Raw genomic sequence first — 6,231 nt, forward strand, 5'->3', positions numbered from 1 at the left:
CTGATGTGGTCTTGGTAGGTGGTCTTTAATGACAAGGCCAGGTACTGTCCAAAGATGAATAATTTATGCTATATCCTTGCTTTCTCGCATTTCTTTACAGGTTATGTCAATCCATCTTTCCTGTTCTCTATCTCCTCTCTTCTCTCTGCAACTTTGCATCTCCCTCCTTTTCTCCATCCCTTCCTTCTCCAATCTCTCTGTTTCAATCCTCATTCCCCGCAGGAGGTGGCCTCTCCCAGTCCTCCATGTCTCCCTCTCCTCCCTTTCTTTCTCTTTCACATCTGGTGAGGCAGCTGTGGCTGGCCAGGGTTCAGTGGGGTGGGAAGGTGTGGAGGGAAGAAGAGGAGAAGGAGGAGGGTAGTGGTAGTGGTGGTTGAGTTTTGAGGAGGCTATCAATCACAAAGCCCAGGGCACAGTAAAAGAAAAAAAAGGTTTGAACCAAACCTCTTCAGTTTCTCTCAGTCTATCTATCACACTGTCTCCCGGTGCACTATTAAACTCTATTAAAGAGAGCAGCAGTGCAGGGAGAAGGGGGGTAAGGATGGCTGGGGGTTTAGGGAGAAGCAGGGGAAGAAGGGGGAGGATGGTGAGGGCAAAAATTTCAATATCTGATTTCCACATCTTAAATACATTAATTTATGTTTCCCTGGGGCTCTTTAAAACTAGGGAGAAAGGAGAGGAAGGGATGGGAGGAGCGAGAGGAAAATGGTTGAGGGTACTTATGACATTTTCATTGTGGAATCTCGTTTCTATTGTTTCTGTGGTCAACATATTGCCCAAAGATTCCACATGCCATCATGGCCACACAGGCTCCGAGCTGCTAAACGGTCACAGATGGTATTACACACTTTGTGCAGATGCAGATGACTTGATTCCTGTCAGACTTTTTCTGCAATATGCCAATGTCAGCAAATGATTTACAGTTCATGAGTGCGTCATTGTGTTCCACATTCCAGGATGTCATCTCCGCTGCCTTTATGCCAGCTAGCCCTTCTTTGCCAATCTCCACCCTGTTGTACCAGTTTCTCTGCACTCCAGCTGACGTTCATGACCTCTCAGAGTTCACGTTGGGACGAGAGCCTTCCTGAGGGAGAGTGAACTCTTCGCTGTGCTCTCACGTGACTCTGAGCATATGGTAAGTCACCCCAAGAGTGGAAAAAGCTCCACTTTCAGTTGCTTGCAGTTCCTTCCAACTTATTTTATGGCCAGTTTCAGAGCATGAGGAGCCAAACAAACAGAAAGGGATACATGGTTGGAGTGAGGGGGCAGAAACAGAGACACAGAAAAGGGCCTACAGTATTCAGCAAGTTTGTGTAGGAATAGAGGGATGGGAGGGATCCAGTAGGATTTCAGTGGAGCGTGCAGGTGTGTTTGCTTGTGAGGTCCCTACTGGTGTGTATTATGTTTTCTGAAAGTGTGCATCCATGTGTCCCTGTGTGTATATGTGTGTGTGGTGCTGGGGTACTTGGGAAGGTGAACTCAGGCTCTTCTCGGTACAGGAAGCCCCTGATTAGTGCTAACGAGAATTGCAGACCATATTAATGCAACCACACACCTCTCCCTCCCTCCCTTCCTCGTCCTATTCTCTCTCTCTCCTGCCATCTGCACTCTATAGTCTCTGCCAGACATCATAAACCCACTGCAGAGCCCTGAGACACACACCAGAGCACTGAGGGGGGCAGGCCAGTGGCTGCCACACACTCAGCCCCCTCTTGCACATTCAACCCCACAGTAACACGTCTCAAACAAACACATGTGGTGGAACATACATAGTCGGACACTGGAGAACTCCTACACCATAGTTCATTGCACAAACATTTACACACCTAAACAAACAAGTACAGTGAAAAAGTGAAACATTACACAGGCACAAACATTCACAACTACACCGAAATACACATTTTTTTCAGCTTCCAGCTAACTTAATTTGCATAGAAAAGAATCTGAGCTGGAGATCAAAGATAACGAGAGCACAAGGATGGAGAGATGGAGAGGCGATGGAAAAAAGGTCTGCTGGTGTGCATGTCTGATTAAATGTTCCTGCAGATGGACAGACTGGGCGTTTTCACATTGAGACATGGATACCCTCTCCTCTATTCTCTTGACTCCCACCCACACATTGACATGTGTTTCACATTCAAAGCAGAGATGTGCAAACCAACGGCCAACCACTCAGTGTGACTGGCAGCCCGATCTCTCACACTTGCACTCTGTAGTCATAGAAATTAACTTACAGAACAATATTATGTGTGTGTGTGTGTGTGTGTGTGTGTGCTTTTTGAGCTCTGTGAGTTTGAGTTCTTTAGATCGACCTTCATTGATTGGTAATGTTGGTAGTGGTGAAATCAGTGGTAATGTTAGTAGTGGTGAAATCAGAAATCACTTTGCAGATACAAATTGTTTTGTTGAGTTCAGTTCAAAGATTTGTATACAATGACTGTGTAGTTCATTTATTTTACCCTAACCGATTGCATCACCTTTCAAACACACATCAGTAAGACCACCACCAAACGATCACATCATTATTCACAACACTGTGACATAAAGGCTTTCATCACTTCAGCATTGAGTTCAGTCTGCTGCTGATTTGAATTGTTTTGTTCAGTTCAGTGTAACTAAGAACTGAATATAAATAGCAACCAGTTATTGCATTGTCTTTGGCATTCATGGTATGTTTGGTAGCTTTTAACTAGTTAACTAACTTTTAACATATTACATATCATAGCTGAACACTGAACAATATACAGACTGAGTCAGTGACACTGATGATTCAGTATTCTCAGTTTATCAGGAGGTTTCAGCATAAAACTATTTGTTTGTTTCTAATGTCAATATAGATTTAGGTTAAAACAGGGCAAAAAGTGAATGAAAATGGTGTACCCAAAATCTTATATTTGTATAATCTCAAAATTCGCTGCAGTGACCTCCAATCTGACACACGAATATCGTGAGCTGGTTGGACAATACTGGAAATCCAATTGTATCTCTAAATACATAAAAGATGCCAAAAATGAACAGAGTAACCCAATCCAATTAGTTTGTGGGCCTCTTAGTGGTCATAGGCTCCAAACAGGTGCTTAGTTCACTTGGGGGATCGATTCTGTCCTAAGAAAGAAAAGGGCAAACTCCTCATGTCTGTGAAAATGTACTGTATATGTGTGTCTTCATGTAAGCAAGCAGGGGGTCTGTTTGATCACATTCAACGGAGATGGTGAGGTCAGAGTGAGCGGATGAGGAGCAGACAAACACACACAAACATAAATACACACACAGACAAAAGAGAGAGTTAGATAAAGGGGAGACTGCATGAGGAAACACATGGCATTATGTCTGTGAGTCAGAGAGTCAGGTAGTGTCTGTGAACATAAATGTATGGACAAGAGTGGGTCGAAGAAATGGTAGCGGGCTTGAGACAATGGCAGAGAAAGAGGGGTCGGCGGATGGGTGGGTGGGATTGGGGGGTCTCTCTCTTTCTAGTTTAACCAGCTGGAGGACCTAGAGCCCCAGACAGAGCCCTGATGTCACCTACTGTACCCTACCCTCCCAACTCCCATATTTCCTGTCCTTGCTGGAGTGATGTCACGGGCCAGCTGGGGATGTCATGTCCCCCCCCCCCCCCATCCCCTCCATCTATCTCCTCTCTCCCCTCTCTCCCCTCTCTCCCCTCTCTCAACTCAGCTTCAGTCACTGGTGCCCCACTGTGACCCTGGACAGTCAATGGAGCACGTACCAAACACAGACAGAAAGGCAATTATGCACCACTCAACACACACAGTGCTGATCACACATATGAACACAACTCTATTATGCTGCAAATATAAATAATTTCAATTATGTAATATATTCAAAGCAAGTAAAGTAAAAGCTAATAAATGCAACGACATAACTAAACATAACTGTAATTGGTTTATTGTTTTATATAATTCTCTTGTTTCCACACTGTTGATATTAAAAGGAAAAAAAAAGGGAAATAACCCAATCCTGAGGAGAACAGCTAGCAAACACTGTAACACGATTCGAGGCATTGCACCGGATACAGTGACCTCACCAACCGTTGGAACTGGAAACTCTGCACCTCAAAGTGAACAACTGATTTAAACCAGTCATGACTGCTGATTTGATTATGATTGCTCACAATAACAGGTGTAGAGCAAGTGAACCAAGGTGGGAAAGTGAAGCTGTGTCTGCTTAAATCAGTTATCGCCACTTATAACTCCATTTTGGCTCATAAACCGCTGATTTACTTATGAGTCTTTTGTTTAAAAACTCAGATTTCTGGCCAGATAACCAGAGCTGGATTATGAACATCATTCAATACTGTCTTAAAAGCAGCATCACTACTGGGAGGAAGTAAGTGACAGATTTATGGCCACATGTGACCATAAAGAGCTCTCAAGCATGTTGAACCTCTTTCAGCCACTTCAAACTAATGAAATGTCAGTGAGTTCCTGTTAAAGAAAAAAAAGAGATATTCTATATAACTGTAGTGTTTGTTGTAACCTTATATTGATAGGAGGTAAAATTTCCATAGCATGTGTTCTATGTCTGCACTCAGCGTGGAGAATTATTAGAGCTGACAGGTTTTGAGAACTCTTTAGTGTGGAGTGGCAGTGAGCAGCTGACACTCCCTCAGGGTTGATGTTTGACCTGTAGACATTCACTTACGTAACACACCTTACAAACAAAAAAGGCCTGCTTACGTCTTTTAAAGAATTTACATACCAAAGTACACTTTCAAAACCATTTAACATCTTGGATTGGATAACTATGGAATCCCTGAGAGGAAAGTGAGTAAATAATTTCTGAGCCAAAACTATTCACAGTTTTTTTTTTTCATCTAGCAAAACTTTTTTTAAGCCTGTTTCACAGATTTTAAATTTAAAATTAGATTTAAATTTAGATTTCAATAGTTTCAGCACAGGGGAGAAAACATTTTAGTTCAGATGTCTCACACACACCTGTCAGGGCTGCTGTAGATAACCTCAAACTGATAAACCAATAAATCAGATCCTGTTCTAAAACTTCGAGGATGATTATAAGGTCTATGTGCATGTATAATTTCCTAAATAATAAACTAATTTCATCTTTAATTCTTAAATCATTAGAAATTCTGTAATAATCAAAACAAGAAAAAGAACAACTGTTTCCAAAATCAAGAATGAACAGTCTCAGAGACTGACAGAAAAACCATCCTTAAAAGTGTTCAGAAAAATTCAAATTTCAACATCTACAAGACAGCAGCTGGGAAAACTCCATCTGCTGAGGAAGACTGTGTTTTATGATTGGAAGCTCCACAAGTGCTACTAATGAAAATTTCGTCTAAAAAATCAAACAACTTTGATATAGAGACTGACATTAACAAGATATTAAAACTATAAGTGAAGTTACACATAATAGACAACACCCAAAAATGTTTTTTAAAAAATAGGGGAAAAAACCCGTCTCATTATAAAATAATATTTTGAATAAAGGTAGATCACTATCACTCCACTGGTATGAGAACAATATCATTTATTCATAAAGTCTCAAGCAGTTTAATGTGGGTAGAAAGTGAGTTAAATCATTTGGTCACAGAAGACCAAAACATTGATTTTAAAACTTGGTATGAGACTAAATGACTGTGATGATGGAGAAAAAAATTCCCATGTGATGTAAAACCAAAAGTGAATGTAGGTCAAGGTCATTGGGTGAATCATTTCTTTTGTCATTTTTTAATATCCTATAAATCGAGACCAGGATGTTATTATTATATCTAATAATTCAGTTCAGTCTTGTCCATTCCTGCCTCTCACTGCATTCAAAAGCCATTCAAAAATCCCATTAGAGGAAATTTTCCTTCATTCATTCCCCTCTCATTTACAGTAAGACACGTACAACTGTGTTTCTTTCACTTGTTGTGAGAGAGAGTGAGAGACAGAGAGAGAGAGATCCATGCTCCACACAACCCCACACACACTGTGTTACGTGCAGGCCGACAGGACCCCCCTTGTGGAAATTGAACACCACAATCTTCCTCCCTTTAGGCATCCCCTCTCCCCTGCCCTGAACCCACCCTGTCCCCTGCTGGCCACTGTCCTTAACCAAACACACAACACACAAACACACACACACACACACACACACACACACACACACACACACACACACATGCACACAGTACCAGACTTTCTCACACACCCACACACACTGTACAAACACTCTGAACTTTAATATCGGATAATATTACAGCGA

Source organism: Micropterus dolomieu, linkage group LG17 (genome assembly GCF_021292245.1).
Source record: "Micropterus dolomieu isolate WLL.071019.BEF.003 ecotype Adirondacks linkage group LG17, ASM2129224v1, whole genome shotgun sequence".
Taxonomy (NCBI): domain Eukaryota; kingdom Metazoa; phylum Chordata; class Actinopteri; order Centrarchiformes; family Centrarchidae; genus Micropterus; species Micropterus dolomieu.